Source organism: Diabrotica virgifera, chromosome 7, assembly GCF_917563875.1.
Source record: "Diabrotica virgifera virgifera chromosome 7, PGI_DIABVI_V3a".
Classification (NCBI taxonomy): Eukaryota; Metazoa; Arthropoda; class Insecta; order Coleoptera; family Chrysomelidae; genus Diabrotica; species Diabrotica virgifera.
This window is the reverse complement of record NC_065449.1, coordinates 133,072,455-133,090,300: the sequence shown is the minus strand read 5'-3', so window position 1 is coordinate 133,090,300 and position 17,846 is coordinate 133,072,455. Positions and strand designations below refer to the sequence as shown.

Genomic DNA, 17,846 nt, shown 5'->3' with positions numbered 1-17,846 from the left:
CTCGGTTTCTTTTGAATCGATTTAGCTATAAATTGGTACAAACGCTAAGTACAACACTTAAAAGGGCATGACGGTGAGTTGTACCCAAAATTTTCCAAAAGATTTTCCGACAAGAGGGAAAATTTCGGAAAATTTTTCTAAAATTCTGGAATGTTCTCTACGTTACGTCCTTATAAACATTATAAGGAGTATTTCTACAAATTTTCAGTTTGATCTATGTAGATCTAACCGAGAGAAATTGTTTATAGTTCGCTTTGGTCTCCTTGATGCTTATTATTTTTTTATATCCCAGAGAACGGCTGTTCCCGTACATGCGACACTATATTATACAAGAAATTTTCGATTTTCTAAATGTGACTGAATTGAAAAAATTGGGCCAAATCCAATCTTAAAATATAGGAAAAGAGATATATGTCAACCATCCATTGTGGTACAAGGGTGTGGATTTTACGGCCATTCCCATTTAGGGTCTGTTTTTCGTTCTCGTCCCCAAAACTCCCAAAAATTTCGAAAATTTAAGTCCGACTTTACGGCTTCTTATAGTACTGAACATTACCTTTCCAACGCATGTTTAATTTTGAAAATTATTCTCTTCTTCTTCTTCTTTTTATGTAATTCTCTTCTACTTTTAGTAATGTCTATACATTACTCTATCTGTTTTTCAATGTGCCTCCAGTAAGTTGTCATTCCATCTTTTTCGTGGTCTTCCCACTGATCGTCTTACTATTGGGGAACCGTCTCTGTCCGTTCTTACTACTCTATTTGTTGTCATTCGGCTTATGTGGTCGTTCCATTCTACTCTTCTGCTTTTCATCCAGTTATTAATGTTGTTCACCTTGCATCCCCTTCATATATCTACACTTCTAGCTCTATCCCACAGCGTCTTACCATTGATTTTTCGCAATGTTTTCATCTCTGCCGTTTCTATATCTCTGTCCTTTCTGTATCAGGTTGTGTTTCTGCCGCGTATGTCAATATTGGTCTGATGACTCTATTGTAAATTCTGCCTTTCACTTCTTTTCTGATGTTTTTATTTCTCCATATTGTTTCATTCAGGCAACCTGCGGCTCTGTTTGCTTTATTCGTCTGATCTTCCACTTTTGTTTCGAGCTTTCCGTAGTTGCATAGTGTGATAAATATATGATAGTGTGAAAAATAGACCGATTTAAGCTAGCTGATCTTAGTACAAATTTATAATAACCGAGATACAGGATGTCAAAGTTAAACTTTTTTTTATTTATTATTGAATATTTCCTGACAGGTATGAGATAACAACATGAAATTTGGTATGTGGGAGTTTTTTGGGTCGAGAAAACTAAATTCCCTACCAAAAATTATGTATTGCCCAGAGGGCGCCACATATGCCTTTCAGCACTCATTTATGACGTTCAATTTTTTTTATACCTCACTCTGTATAATTTTGACATTAAAATTTTTATTTTCCTATTAGTTTTACTTAAAAAAGGTATATTTCTTTCATCTCCCTAAACTCAACCGTTTTCGAGATAAACGCATTTTAAATCTGCGATACACCATCATTTTTAGCATAATATCATTGTAGTTACACCCGAAAAATAATTTAATACCATAATAATTGTGCCACTTCTCAAATTTATGTCATTGCATCGCAAATTCCATTTGAAGAAAGTTACGATACATTTTTGGATAATTTTATGGTTTTAAGTTATTTTTTGGGTGTAACTACAATGATATTATGCTAAAAATGATGGTGTATCACAGATTTAAAATGTGTTTATCTCGAAAACGGTCGAGTTTAGGGAGATGAAAGAAGTATACATTTTTTAAGTAAAACTAATAGGAAAATAAAAATTTTAATGTCAAAATTATACAGAGTGAGGGATAAAAAAAATTGAACGTAATAAATGAGTGCTGAAAGGCGTATGTGGCGCCCTCTGTGCAATGCATAATTTTTGGTAGGGAATTTAGTTTTCTCGACCCAAAAAACCCCCACATACCAAATTTCATGTTGTTATCTCATACCTGTCAGGAAATATTCAATAATAAATAAAAAAAAAGTTTAACTTTGACACCCTGTATCTCCAAAACGCCCCATTATTTTTGTCCGACAAGTGATCCAATATGCATTACACATGTAAAAGAACAGTACAAAATAAAAATGACATATGTGGTAATAAATAAAAAATTTTCAGGAAATTGACATCTTCGGCGCGTCCGACTGCGCATATGCCCCGTGAAAATTGTCCGACAAGGTTACCACATTATTGTAAAAATGTTTTATGGTATATTCTGATAAAATTAGCAATGTGGTAATAAATTTATTATTTTCATAAATTTGACATATTTAGCGTGTCCGACGCGTCGTATGCCCCAATATTTTTGTCCGACAAAATTATTTTCGCTGTTTATATGATAAAAACCATTGATTAAAATAAAATGACCAATGTGGTTATAAATTTTTTTCTTGTATAAAATTGACAACTTCGTGACCGCTTGACAGACAAACCCCCACTGCCATGATGCGCTAAGCTCGAAATTTGTCCGACTCCACCCAAATAACAAGTACAAAAAGTGTCAACGGTGTGGTCATAAATAATAATTTTATATGGGGGCCTAAGAACTATCACGTTCTACGTTCCAATTTTTTTCGTAATTTTCTTAATTCTCTTCAAAATCTTCATTTTCTAATAAAATTTTATGAATATTGAGGTACCTATGAATAATATATGTCACAAAATATGAATTTCGCTTAAGAGTAAAGTGCTTTATTTTTTACAATACCTACCTATTGAAAATTGTTATTATGAAAAGTTATTTGGAATTAAGAACTATATTCTAATATGCAATTACCTAAACCAACTTTTGCAACTTTTACAAGAAGAAGACTGAAAGTCTACAACAATTTTCATAGTTTTCACAATGGTAAGAGATATTATGTGCTGTAATAATTTCAGAAAAAAAAATATTAAAATGGAACAGAATTGTAGCGAGTTAATTAGTGAGTTCATTTTTTTTTTTCATTTTTAGGTTAAAATTCCGATTTTGACAAATTTGATTTTTTAATAAAAAATTAAGTAATCGTGTAGGGAAAAAAATAAATATGCCATTTTAATTGCCTATTTGTCTAATTTGTAAAATTCATATTAGAGTTTTCAAAAAGGGGTATACAGGGTAAAATTTTTTCTTAGACCAAAACGAACTAATTTTTTAAATCCGGACCTGATTTTTCTCTAGTTTGAATAAATCAGTTGATTGGATGGTAACATAAATTACTTATTTGTGCAAAAAAAATTAATTTTTGCAATAAAAGTTAATTTTTTTAAATCTATGGTTCACTTTACCAAACGTTTAATTCATAGTAAAATTTGATTTTTTTATAAAAAATTAAGTAATCGTGTTCGGAAAAAAATAAATATGCCATTTTAATTGCCTATTTGTCTAATTTGTAAAATTCATATTACAGTTTTCAAAAAGCGTATACAGGGTGAAATTTTTTCTAAGACCCAAACGAACTAATTTTTTAAAGCCGAACCTGATTTGTTTCTAGTTTGAATAAATCAGTTGAGTAAGTGGCAATAGTGTAACGATTGACCAAAATAAGAGACACATCGATCTGACCGTTCAAAAATTATGACGAATACAAATTTCTGTCAAAATACGAAACTCGCCCGGTATATTATTAAATAATGGGAGCAGACACTTTTTAATGGTCATTTGTTATTCCCCATAGGAGCCTCTATACGAGGTAGGAGTATGTACAGTTCCTCATGACTCACCCAGTATACATTGAGTCGCATTACGCATGCGACTTTTTTACATTGCATTACACGTGCAATTTTGTTTAAATAAGTGTTTTTTTATAAATGTCAATGATTTTTTTCCTTACACAGGTTTCTTACAACGTGAAATGTTTTCAGGTACGGGTAAATTATACCACAATGCCACGAAAACCTTCGGTGACCATTGAAGAAAGGCTCAGGATTTTGGAACATTTTTTCGAACACTTCAAAAGTGTCGACAAAAATGATTGGCCTGCATTCACCTCTGATATCTACAAGCAAATGAGCGACGCAGTGGACAAAAAATGGTCCGCACAAAACTGGTACACAAACATAAGAGAAGACCGGCAAGGAATCTGGACAACAACAAGGAAAAAATTTGGATTGGCTGAAGAAGTCTTACAAAATATATCACTCGACGTACCTTCAGACGATGATTTGAAAAGTTTTAATTCATCCAGTTGCTCATTTATCAACGACGACGCCAGTCAAGAGTGCAGCGATTTTCTGCTGATCCTGACTAATGAAGACTGGAACAAAATCAAACCTAAACACTCGGAGGGCAAACGAACCGACCATACTTTAAGACCTGGAGTGTGGACTCATGTTATATCGACAGCTTTTTGGAAGCAGCATAGACTTCCTTGTGCATTCACCTTTAAACGCTCGGAAGTTTGTTGGTCTACAGACAGGACGCACTTTCTGAAGATACAAGGGACATGTGTCAGTACAGCTTGTGGCAATACTTTTTTTGGTTTTGCCGATGACGAACCGGTCGAAAATGGTCCCCTTTATATCAGTGTCAAGACACGTTCTACCATCTTTGACCAACACGAAGAGGTATCACGTCCTTTGAATGGCATCTTCCGTAAGGAAATAGGGCGACAAGCGACTGCAGAAGGATGCGTGAACTTAAGAAGAAAGCAGGCACGTGAGAATTTAGGTCCAGGAGACACAAAGCCACCCTTTATTCCATCCCTTGACGTTCTGCGGCATGCTAAAATGGAACATGTCAATCATGAATTAGGAATCAAGGCGATACAATCTGATGCAAGATGTCTTATCTACAAAACTGAGCAAATTTCATGGGAAAATCGATACTTGGGAGCCATCAAAGAAGTCTCTTCTTCTCCATTCAAATGCATTTATTGGACGACCATGCAGCTAGAAGTGTACAAAAAGTACTGCAAAATCATGAGAAATTCTTCACAAATATCCATTGATTCTTCAGGATCATTCGTTCAAAAATTACAAAGACCGCATGACTTGAAATCGAGTCACATTTTTCTTTACTGTGTAGTCATTAATTTCAGTGGAAAAACATTACCAGTCACACAATTCCTTTCCGAGTCACAAACAGCCGAGTCTATTTCATATTGGCTACAGCTGTGGGTACGAAACACGGCTCCGAAACCTAAAATCGTCGTCTGCGATTATTCACGCGCTCTGCTGCTGGCTTGTTGTAGGGCATTCAACGACATAAATTTGAAGCGGTACATCGAAGAAAGTTTTTGGCGTGCAACTGGAATCATGACAGGAATGATAGGACATCCAGACACTTTTTTGCGCATAGATGTTGCCCACCTGGTGCACCTAGTTTGTCGCTGGAGCTGCTTTAAAGGCATTCAATATAAGGAAGTTCGAGATTTTTTTGTTAGGTGCGTTACACTAATGGTGGATTGCCAGACATTGAACCAGTTCAAGTTGATTTTTTCGTTGACTTGCTTCGTAGCGTTACAGTCACGTACAGATGCCACCATGATGACCGAATCAGGTACTATAACATTGACTGAAGCAAGGAAAACACTCGAAAAAATGATCTCTCAAAGACCAGGTGGAGAGTGGGATGTCGACGGGTACTTTGATAAGGTCAACGAATCAACCGATGAAAAAATTACACGAGTAGACAAGTACGACGACGAAGTAAATGAAGATACGACTCCTGGTAATACCTGCAAAATTGGATTCTTTATTGAAGAAATTGTCGAGAACACTGGAATGGACCAAGGTAGCTCGACCTCAGGGGACTTCAACGTTTTCAAACTCCCAAATTTCATTCACAAACACCTCAAAACACTTGCTAAAGAATTTCCGTTATGGACTGGTATATCATTAGATTTCAAAACAGGTCACGCAACATCGGCATATATTGAACAAGTTTTCGACGATCTCAAGACCAGGGTATTTTCTAACTTTCCAAAATCAGTAAATATCCCAAAATTCATAAGAATTCATTTGAATGACTTGTTAGGTAACGCTTCACTAATGAATTCTGATATTCTGAATTTTTTGACGGCTGGAAAACCTGTATTGTCACCACCGAGGAAAAAAAGCAGGTCACCAAATGCATCAGATGTAGACGGAACAGAGTGGAAGAACGGATCTCAGAATTCTCCTCTGGAAACTATCATTAGTAGTCACAACACTTTCTCAATCAAAGAAGACATTTTAACTGATGACCCAACTGAATTGGACTTTTATAAAACAGACCATCTAGCAACTGAAAATTGGAGAAATAAGGCTGAAGATTTCCAGCTGCATGAAACAAGCAGCACATTCGACGGTGATCATTCTTATGCTTCAACAACAAAAAAAGAAAAAATTTCCGAAGAGCCACCAGTGTCGAGTTCAAAATTTTTCGCAAGTTTTCCTGAAGTTTCAAATATTAATGAAAAATATATTCAGCATAAGAACTCGGATGTTCCAAAGCCCAAGAGTTGTAAGGAACCTTTTAACTTCTTGCGGAACGGTTCTTTGTTGGGTCCTGCAATTGTTAACCAAAATTCCATCATTGTCCAGTCTACTTGTGGCTTCGATTCCATTGCCCAAATCCTTCGCGTCGCAGTCCTTGAAATCCCCACTTTTGCAGCATTTGTTGAAGAACAGAGAGAGAAAAATAGAATGTTGAAATTCGTTCATGACTTCTCGACCCCTACTGCAAATAAAATACATATTTATCAACAAAGGGCGGAGATTCTTATGAAACATTATACTCTACAAACAAAAATGCAAATAAACGGCCAGGTAATAGGAACTCTGGATGCGACAGATTTTTTAGCCAACATTTGGACGAAACTGTTTCCAACGTTCCCTAGTGAACAAAGAATTTCAAAATGCCAAGTTTGTCAGTGGAGTTATGTGCATCACTCGAGTATCACTTGCGTCAACTTCAACATTTTGACAGCGGAAGATAATGGAATCAAACATCTGCGGCAAGCGATGGACATAAAAAAGGCCTGCGTTCCATGTCAAACATGCTCTGGCAAATGTGAGGTGGAGAGGAAGTTGGGGAAACTCGTCTTTATCGAGCTGGATGTCCGGAAGCCTTCGAAGACTACTGGAATGGTGTACGCTATCAACGATTTCCCAACATTCATCGAATTTGACGCAACATACAGGTTAGTTAAGCAAAACTTCCTAATTAGGCAATGTTTGAAGAATATATCGACTATGTTCGCAGTAATGTGTCAAAAAAGTAAATGTCTCATTCTTGTTACATAAAACCAATGACTGAAGAAATTTTTTAAAAATTGAATGGTAAAATATGCTATTTTAGTTAAGTTTTCAGCATTTAAGCAGTAGTCTCGATAGATTTTTTCAAAACTAATTGCTACCGATTGATTTGTCACTTGTTTCAACGTTTTAAAGGTCTTAAAATAAGATAGAATGCCCATTATGGTCATTCTATCCTTCTTTGATCGCTCGATATTGGCTATTATGCTGGCTCTTGTTTGGATTGCTTGAATTGTCCGACAGTATGTCTGTCTCTTTCCAGCTGCTTTGAGGCAGACTAGCGGTCTATAGACTAGTTCTGTTGATGCAGGATACAAAACTAGGGTATGTTTTAAAGGTGAACGAACTTGCATTCAGTTTTGCAGTTTTTTCCTGTTGGCTGCATTTGACGCAGCTGTTATTTGATTAGACGAAAAATAAACATGACTTCGACTGGGTAAGAAAAAGCTGCGCAAGAACATACCCTGCTTTTTATATCCTGTGTCGATGAGTAGGATCAAATAAATACGTGCTACTGTATACAAAATTATTTGAATATCTATTTATTCCAGGCTTGCTGGTATCGTTGGATATGAACCCGGACACTTCATTGGATATTGCAAGAGGCAAAATTTTTGGCAGAAGTGCAACGACCTAGCTCCGAAAGCAACGGCTTGTACAAAAAATGAGAGGTGTGTTCCACATGGTGCAATTTACATTCGAAGTACAGACTGATCATATATTTCAAAAACTGAAAACTTGAAAATTATTATTGATAGTTTTTATTTGAACAATTTTTTGACGTGCAATCGAAAGATCTTGTAAATTTGAGACAGCAAGCTCGTGTTTAAAATAGCATACTACAGAATGTTATCAAATTAAGTTATGAATTCTGTGGAGTATTTGAAGAGTGAAAAATGATCCTTCCTAATAGCACGTAGGAAATACTGCACTTTTTACAAATATAAGCAAGGACGGTGAAACGCTATTTCTTGGGGTGGGTAATAATTGTGACTCAAGTATTAAAGAGGAAAGGGGGGGGGGGGCGTAAGAGTAAAAATATTTTGTTGATGATAATTCTGTCCAACTTATTGATTATTACAAAAATTTTGATAAGTTGATAAAATTTTGAGAATTTGTTAACCTTCAGAATTTTTGTTATTATATTTAAAACCGTGTAAGTTATATAAAAAATTAAATATAATGACAGTTGCCAGCGATTTTTGTAATTTGGAAGCATTTTTGAAACATTAAAGAATTTCGATCCATTTTGTGGATTGTAAACAATATTAAGGGCTCCATAAAATTATGAGAACTGTAAAGAATGTGAAAATTGGAATATTCTGTTGATTACACAAACTGTGGACTTCTTAGAAATTTCGGGGATTTTCATAATTGAATCAAAAGTATATTATTCATATAAAGATTATCAAGACTTAAAAAAATTACTAAAAATTTCTAGAATTTTACAAAAAATAGACGAATACTAATTATATTTGTAAAAAGTTTTTTCAATTTTGTAGAATTTGAAACAGTTTGCATTATTTAGAAATTTTGTTGATGTTGCAAAAATGCAAAACAAAATGCATAACATCTTATCATATCCAGATTATGAGTATTTTCAACAATTACTAAAAATTTCTAGAACCTTGGTCGAATTTCGTTGATTGTAAAAAGATTTTTCGAATTTTTAGAATGAGAAAACATTTTCAAAAAATAAAAAATTTTTGATTATTTTTAAATAATCAAACATTCATTTTACAAATATTGCCAGTGGTTTTGAAAATTATAGAAAAATCATATGATTTCAGAAAAAATTAAAAAAATTCGTTACATAGTGACAAATTTTGGACCTTCTCGAAAATTACAAAGACTGTTGAATTAAAAAAATGTCGAGAATGGTGTGGAAATGAATAAAATGTATGCATCACATTATTATTATTAATGGTTTCAAAAATTACTTTCAATTTCTAGAATTCTGCGAAAACTAGATAAATTTTGTAAATTGTAAAAAGTTTTCTCGTTTCTGTGTAATCTGACAAAATTTTTAACATAATTGATGGATTCGACCGTTACTTGATGGAAGTTCATTTTATCTAACAATAAAACACTGAAAACGTTTGTTTTCTATACTTCCACAAAATTTATTATATCTAAGTGACTACAGCTGTTTCGGCGGAGTGCCTTTCTCAAGTAATATAGTTTACAATGTGTTTGCCTTTTTAATCTTCAACTGAAGAGGTTGAGGAGTGGGGAGCTGTTTGTCTCGAGTTGGTCATTCAGAATTATATCTGTATTTTTAAGTTTATTAATTTCCATAGATTCTAAAAAAGATAGCTTAAGGCCTTTATTTTGAATATGTAGAATTTGAAACTCTTCATTGAAAGAATGATTATGATCTAGAAGGTGAAGTGCGTATGTAGAAGTGTCTGTTTTTCTATTGTTGAATGCCCTTTTGTGTTCTGCTATCCGTTTGTCAAAAGTTCTGCCAGTTTGACCGATGTACGTTTTCGGACAGTCACCACAAGTTAGTTTGTACACACCACTCTTAGCACTCATTAAACAAATAGCAGTAAACAACGGCTATAACGAACAAACAGTTAACAAAATTTTAAACCAAAAACTCCATAAGAAAGCCCTGAAATTAGTGTATCCACCACCACAGAAAGAACCCAGTACCTTCTGCTCTCTCACATATACTGGCAAGATAACAACAACAATAGCCAGATACATAAAAAAGAAAGGAATAACACCAGCTTTCAGAACTAACAACAACTTAAGCAAATATATTAAGAACAATAAAAGCCGAAAGAGAAAGCAACTACAGAGTGGTGTGTACAAACTAACTTGTGGTGACTGTCCGAAAACGTACATCGGTCAAACTGGCAGAACTTTTGACAAACGGATAGCAGAACACAAAAGGGCATTCAACAATAGAAAAACAGACACTTCTACATACGCACTTCACCTTCTAGATCATAATCATTCTTTCAATGAAGAGTTTCAAATTCTACATATTCAAAATAAAGGCCTTAAGCTATCTTTTTTAGAATCTATGGAAATTAATAAACTTAAAAATACAGATATAATTCTGAATGACCAACTCGAGACAAACAGCTCCCCACTCCTCAACCTCTTCAGTTGAAGATTAAAAAGGCAAACACATTGTAAACTATATTACTTGAGAAAGGCACTCCGCCGAAACAGCTGTAGTCACTTAGATATAATAAATTTTGTGGAAGTATAGAAAACAAACGTTTTCAGTGTTTTATTGTTAGATAAAATTTTTAACGTTCGAAAAGTTTTCAGAATATATTTAAAAAATGAATTTTTTATGATCATTATATAAAGATTTCTACAATTTCAATAAAAATGGACGAACTTTCTTAATTAAAGAGCATTCTCGATTATGTAAGATTCAAAAAAATTGTGAAAATGTTAAAATATTGAAAAAATATACTGTCATCATGCAAACATTGCCAAAAATTTTACAAATTAAAAAAGTTGTGATTTTCAAAAAAAAAATAACTAAATTCATCTCTTGTAATAAATTTTATGAATTCTTGAAAATTTCAGAGACGATGTCCTATTCGAAAATCCTTGCAAAACGCAAAGAATCAATAAAATATATATGTACCTATCATGAAATGATTCAATAGCTTTAGAAATCACAACAAATGTCTCGAATTCTAGGAAAAATATACGTGTTAAGACAATTGTTGAAAGTCATGACAATACTGTAAATGACGAGAACTCGCCATATTCAAAAAATATCAAGATTTCTGGAATATGAATAATTATATGTACCTACCTCCATTGCATATAAAAACTATTTCGGAAAATTGCAAAGTATTTCTGGATATCAAAAAAAAATGGATTTATTTTGTAAATTTGAAAAAGTCTTAAGAATTCTATAAATTTGCAACTGTACTAGGTTGAAAAAAAGTTAAAAATGTTTTGAATGCGAATAAGTATATTTGATTTACACCATGATTTTCAACCAATTTGAAAATCGCAAAAAATTTACATAATTCCAATAAAAATATACATTTTTTTCTTCTATACATATTTTCAACAAGTCTTTATATTATTAATACTAAATCCATGCTTTTTCACATCGCATAGATATTTTACCGACCCAGAATTTCCCGAATTAGTGGAGCTAGCCACTACTTTCGCCGTCCCTGAATAGGCTGAATAAGTATTTCGCAGTGGCGGCTCGTCAGAGGAGGCAAGGGAGGCTCAGCCTCCCCATAAATTTTTTACACACTCTATACTGTTTTGTTTATCATGAATCGCGAAAACAATTACTCTCACTATTATACAACGTGTAAATTCCATATTATCACTAATTATCCATACGTACGGAGCATTAGCATTAGAACGCATGATCGCGTCTCAGTTTTATTACATATTATTGTAGGCAGGACCCTGGGTTATCCCGAGATGCATGAACGGAGCCGAGAAGCCCAGCATTCTCCGTTGGTAATGCTCCGTGCAGCGCAGCAGGCGTTTAAGGAGACCCGGTCTCCTAACAGTGGCATCTACGGCGGCATCACACGCTGCCCGGAGATATACCAAGGGAGGCAGAGTACTTTCTCAGCTCCGTTGGGTGGTTGGGTGCGTCTCGGGACAACGAATTTTAGGGTCCTGACTAAAAATAATGAAAAATCTAAAAGTGCGAATTTTGTTATGAAATTTGGTATGTGGGGTTATAATAATATTTGGAACAACTTGCTCAAATAACTTTTTCCGATATCTCTAACTCAAAGCAAAATATCGGTAATTTATGGTGTTTTTGAATTCGCAGTAGGCCGCGTTTAGAATTAAAAAAATTCAGTTGAGTATCTTAAAAAATTTGAAGCTTCATTATGTATGGACTGCAAAACTTCAAATCTGTATTTATTTTGATATGCATAGGTATCTATTTACAAATAGATGGAATTGTTAACAAATAAACTACACAAACTTTGGTATTAAACTTTTACTATTAGACTAACTATTTTTAAAATGATATGATATCATGAAATTATGAATTAGGATGATATTATGAAATGTAAATAAAAAATGGTCAAAAGATGGGGCCTTAAATTACATTTTTTGGCGCATTTTTTTGCTAGTGCAAATTTGTCTAGATATTTTACAGTTAGGTATAGCCTCCCCTATTGTAAAAATCACGAGCCGCCACTGGTATTTCGAAGTGTTGAATGTACATATCAAGGACAAACATTTTGAATATTCACATTTAGATTTCAAATGTGAACAATTTTAAACTCAAGACCGAAAAATGTTGTACCTGCAAGACTGCAAACTCGTTATTTTTGATAGCATATTACGAGAGCGTATCAATTAATAAGTAATGAGTTATGTGCAATCTTCGAAGACTGACAAATGTTCGTTCCAAATAGCACATAGGAAATACTGCAGTTTTTATGAATCTAAGTATTTTGAAGTGTTAACTGAACATTTCGAGTACAAAAATTTTGAATATTCATATTAACATTGAAGAAGTTGACAATTTTTTAATTAAGAATACTAGTTCCTATTAGCACGTAAGTTATAGCAGTTTTCATGAATATAAGTATTTCGAAGTGTTGAATGTACATTTAGATTTTAAATGTGAACAATTTTAAACTCAAGACCGAAACATTTTGTACCTGTAAGACTAAGACTGCAAACTCGTTATTTTTGATAGCATATTACGAGAGCGTATCAATTTGTAAGTAATGAGTTATGTGCAATCTTAGAAGACTGACAAATATGTTCGTTCCAAATAACACGTAGGAAATACTGCAGTTTTTATGAATCTAAGTATTTTGAAGTGTTAACTGAACATTTCGAGTACAAAAATTTTGAATATTCATATTAACATTGAAGAAGTTGACAATTTTTTAATTAGAATACTCGTTCCTATTAGCACGTAAGTTATTAGTCTGTTCGCTAAACTCAGACGCAACTTTCTAGATATTTTAGTCGGTAATTTTGCCAATTTTAGCAAAATTGGCAAAATATAATTTTTAAATATTTAATAATCACTAAATATTTAGTAATTTTGCCAATTTTTGCAAAATTGGCAAAAAACAAAAAAATATCGAATAAAATATCCAGCCAGTTGCGTCTGAGTTTAGCGAACCGACTATAGCAGTTTTCATGAATATAAGTATTTCGAAGTGTTGAATGTACATTTAGATTTTAAATGTGAACAATTTTAAACTCAAGACCGAAACATTTTGTACCTGTAAGACTGCAAACTCGTTATTTTTGATAGTATATTACGAAAATATATCAAATGAAAATCTCATTACTGCGTTTTAATTGTTTTTGCCCAAGCCTTATGAAAAGTGACACAGAAAAACTTTTATTTATGTATGGTTTCTTATATCTTCACCTTATGAAAAATACAGATACCTTATAAAACTGATACAGAAATAAAACTTAGTTTTCTTGTCATTGAACTGAATCTGATGAAAATTGATAGACAATCTGAACAATCTTATGGAAAATGATGAAAATTTATCAAAAACTCATCAGTTTTTTGCAACAGGTAAGTTCTTTATAATAATTGATCACATTTTATAAAATTCTTTACAAAAATTTGCTTAGCTTTATAAAGATTCACATTTTTTATTATTAGATAAATTAAATAAGGTATGTAAGTATCCTGTAATAAACATTAAACTGCATCAAACAATACCATGCAATAGTATTGTTTACATAACGTTAGCTGTGACTTGCCCGCATTTCAGGCGCATGCGTACAACATTTTTGCTATAATATTTCAATCTTTGCTGCTCTTTCACGGAAGAGATTAAATGTCCAGCAAACGACGGCACTGTTGCCAGATTTCCTTTTAGCGGGAATTTTAAAAATAGCCTAATGCCACTTTGGTTCTGTTGGAAGAGAGTTCTTTATTCTCAAATATTAATATAACCATAACCTTACTTTTACAAGTGATTAGGATTATTTTATTTTTTATTTACATGTAAATATTGAATCAAATATTATGTACTGTGTCATAATAATTTAAAACTCGTGGTGCAGTCTTTTGAAAAAAAGAATGAAGCTCAAGAAATATACTTATATTATGTACCTACTTGTTTACAGTACAAATTATTTTTTAATGGCAATAGAGATTTACGATTTCAAAAGTGATAGTATAGATAGGTAGGGATAGTATAGATGGACGCTTTTTTATTTTAGTTATTAATAAAATATGTACTAGTATTAATTTGTATTAGTTTTAATATTAATTCTCATCATGTATCTGGCTAAATAGCTAGGCGCTAAAGCCACAAAATAAAAAAAAAATTGAAAAAAAAACATTCTTAGTGGCGCAGCACCTTTACTTTACCTGGAGGCGAGGCGAGTTATTAATTCTATTTTCTTATTGCGGGCATTTTGTGACGTCCTAGGAAGTTATATAAATGACGTCTTTAGGCTGTGAAATTTTAACCATAGAAAGACATCTTTATGGCATCATATTCAATTGGCGTCTGCATTACATCAGGATATTTGCTAGGTGTACACAACTAAACAATACTTTTTTCATTAAAAGATTTATTTCCAAATCAACAATTAAAATTAGATAATATTAACAAATATGATTTGCTACCTACAAATGTGTTAGTGCTAAAAATACATAAATCATGACATTACATATGTAACACATTAACCACCCAATTGAAAATGTTTGTTTTGGTCTTCAGGCTCCATAATATAAATATAATTATTATGGATACATAAGGTAATACATATATGAAATATAATATATATTTTAGTATAGCCCCCCTTCAGTAACAAGCTTTAAAATTTTCGGTGACCATGACGTATGGGTAGCATCACGAAGGTTTTACCAAAGTTACTGATGACGCATAAGTTGTGTCAGTAGTACTGTGTAACTAAATAAATGATTTAAGTATGTGGTACCACACCAGCCAAGTGGCGTTTGTTCAAGATGGTCACTGAATGTGGCATGCACAGAGAGCTATACTATAATATATTATTTTTATATCTCATATCACTCACTGTAGTAATGAGTGAGCCTACATACATGGAACTATAATATATATATATATATATATATATATATATATATATATATATATATATATATATATATATATATATAACGATATGAGATATTATAATATATTATAGTATAGCTCTCCATGTGTGCCAAGTTTTAAGCGTAACTGATAACAACTGATGGATACTCTTTTGTCCAAAATTTTATGAACATTTTATGATATTGGTATTAATTCCACAACCTTTCCTATAACAATAGATTTACATTTGTAGAAAAAATATTGTATGATATGAATGTTAAAAAGTACATTTTTAAGGCACTCATGTGAATTGCAGAATGAGCGAAAGCGAGAAACTTTCATATGTATGCGTTAAACGTGTACTTTTAACACTTATATCATAAATAACTATTTAAGTAAATGAATTACATACACTCTTCTTTTTGTCTCAATTAATTTAATAAACAAAATTTTTTTTGGGTACCCTGTATAAATAATTATGTTAACGTTTATATTAATGAATAGAGAATTAAATAACCTTTCAAATGAGCTATCGCACCACCCCTACTCTAATTTAAAAAAATCATCGATTACGTCATCACGACCAGATGGATGATGTCATTAGTATGATATATATGGTTAAAAGTCATAATTTAAAAATAAAAATCGACCTGTCCCAGTATTTCTCTCCAAATGCTCCCATTCTTGAGATAATGAATTTATTCCAACTCAAACGTCCACACATATTTACGGATATCGTTAAAAAACAGATTAACTTTTAGAGCAACAGTAGGACAAGTAACTTTTTTTCCAATTATTTTTCACTTTTTTATGAAATAATATAAATATTTATGTAAGGCCTGTAAAATTATATACTGAAACAAAATTCCATGTAAATCCATTCAAATATAAAAAAGGTACTAAGTACCTTACAATGTTTCTTTGAGGTGACGATACATAAGATTTTTTTCAGAATCAGATATTTGATTAAGATTTACTTGACATGCCCTATCTATGTGCCAGGCACTTAAAACAGTCTATTAGGAACATAACCCGTTACATTTGAGCAGGCATTGTAAAAGGTGTCAGTTATGTCTGATATGAAAACACTCAACTGTACATGTAACACCATCACACACATGTATTTAAAAAAAACTTGGTAAATAAAAGTAGGTATCTTTTCTGTTTGAAAATAAGAAAGCATTACGAAATTCATTCCTAAATTCATTTTTTACTAATACTGTTGTAAGTTCAAAGTCATAAGAAATGAGTTCATGAGTTCCATCTATTGCGATAAAATATTTACCAAACTTAATTAACATTTCATTTTGGCACAGCATTCATGAAAATAAGACAAAAATCATAAATGTTAAATTCAGGATGAATATCCATTAGTATGCCCTGTTGTGTGTAAAATAATATTGGACATGACGTAGTCTGTAAGCATTCGACCCAAAAATGAACACTGGTTGCGTCATGTTTGTACCTATATCCATCTTTCAAATCAATGCCACAAGGGTGTTTAATGTTTGTGATATCTTTTCTTGTAAGTAAATCAATTATTTTTAATTCACCTCCTATGCTATCCTGAACAGTCTGAAGTGCACTAAAAAAGTAAAATATAGGTATATTAGGAGAATCAAAAACACTATGATAGTTTAAAATTGTAAACTGTAAATATTCATGATTAATATTTAAAAGTATATTAACTATTTAGATCGGAAATAAGCCACAATTAAATTGAAAAAAAAAATTTATTAACGTTTCGATGCCCAAATCGGGTACTGTTGTCAAAATACAAAATATATTAATTAATTGTAAAAATGCCACAAGGAAATAGCTTCAGAACAACATATTGTATATATGTAAATATTTAATATTTTACTTACATTTTTGAAAAAACTCTCAAAATAAACTTTCAAGAGATATTTATCTGATTTTGGTATATGTAAGTACTCTATATCATCCTCATGTCATAATGTGTTTTAAAATATGTTACTCCACAACAATCAGTTTCAATGTTTTTAGATACTATTATTCTTCGACTAGTACAGGAAATAAACATTTTACAGAATCCTTGGGATTTTAAAGCTCTTTCTCGATCTTGTTTTGTAGAATAATTTTTTGAGGATGGCATACATTCATAATAAGATGTTTCATGTTCTTGTAAGTACTCTTGTTTTCTTCCTGTGCCATCCACACAGTAAAATCTACAAAGACAACATAACAGGTGATTACATGGGCAGTTATACTCTTATAATAGCTTACTTTGTATCTACTCTATTATCTAGTATTAGCAAATACTCAACATCAACCTTAATACTTAAAAAATAAATAATAATGTGGAAGTTACAGGTACCTACCTAAAAGTTTTTGATTTGCAATTTTATCAACTGGAAAAGACTGTAACATAATGAGTTTTAAACTATGAAACAGTACAATATTATTTGTTTCAATATTTACATGTAAATAAAATACATAATAATCTTAACCACTTGTAAAAGTAAGGTTAAGATTTTTGAGTTGAGAAAATAGCACTGTCAAATTTAAAACCAAATTTTAAAATTCCCGC

The 17,846-nt window shown here is 32.2% G+C and overlaps 1 long non-coding RNA gene across 1 annotated transcript; it reads right to left on the bottom strand.

Moving 5' to 3' along the window:
* Positions 1-14,838: 14,838 nt before the first annotated feature.
* Positions 14,839-17,755, bottom strand: LOC114342648 (uncharacterized). Its single transcript, XR_007699611.1, has 3 exons — positions 17,638-17,755; positions 17,164-17,484; positions 14,839-16,880 (listed from the first exon to the last, which is right to left on the bottom strand). It is a non-coding gene; the product is annotated as an uncharacterized LOC114342648 (long non-coding RNA).
* Positions 17,756-17,846: the final 91 nt, after the last annotated feature.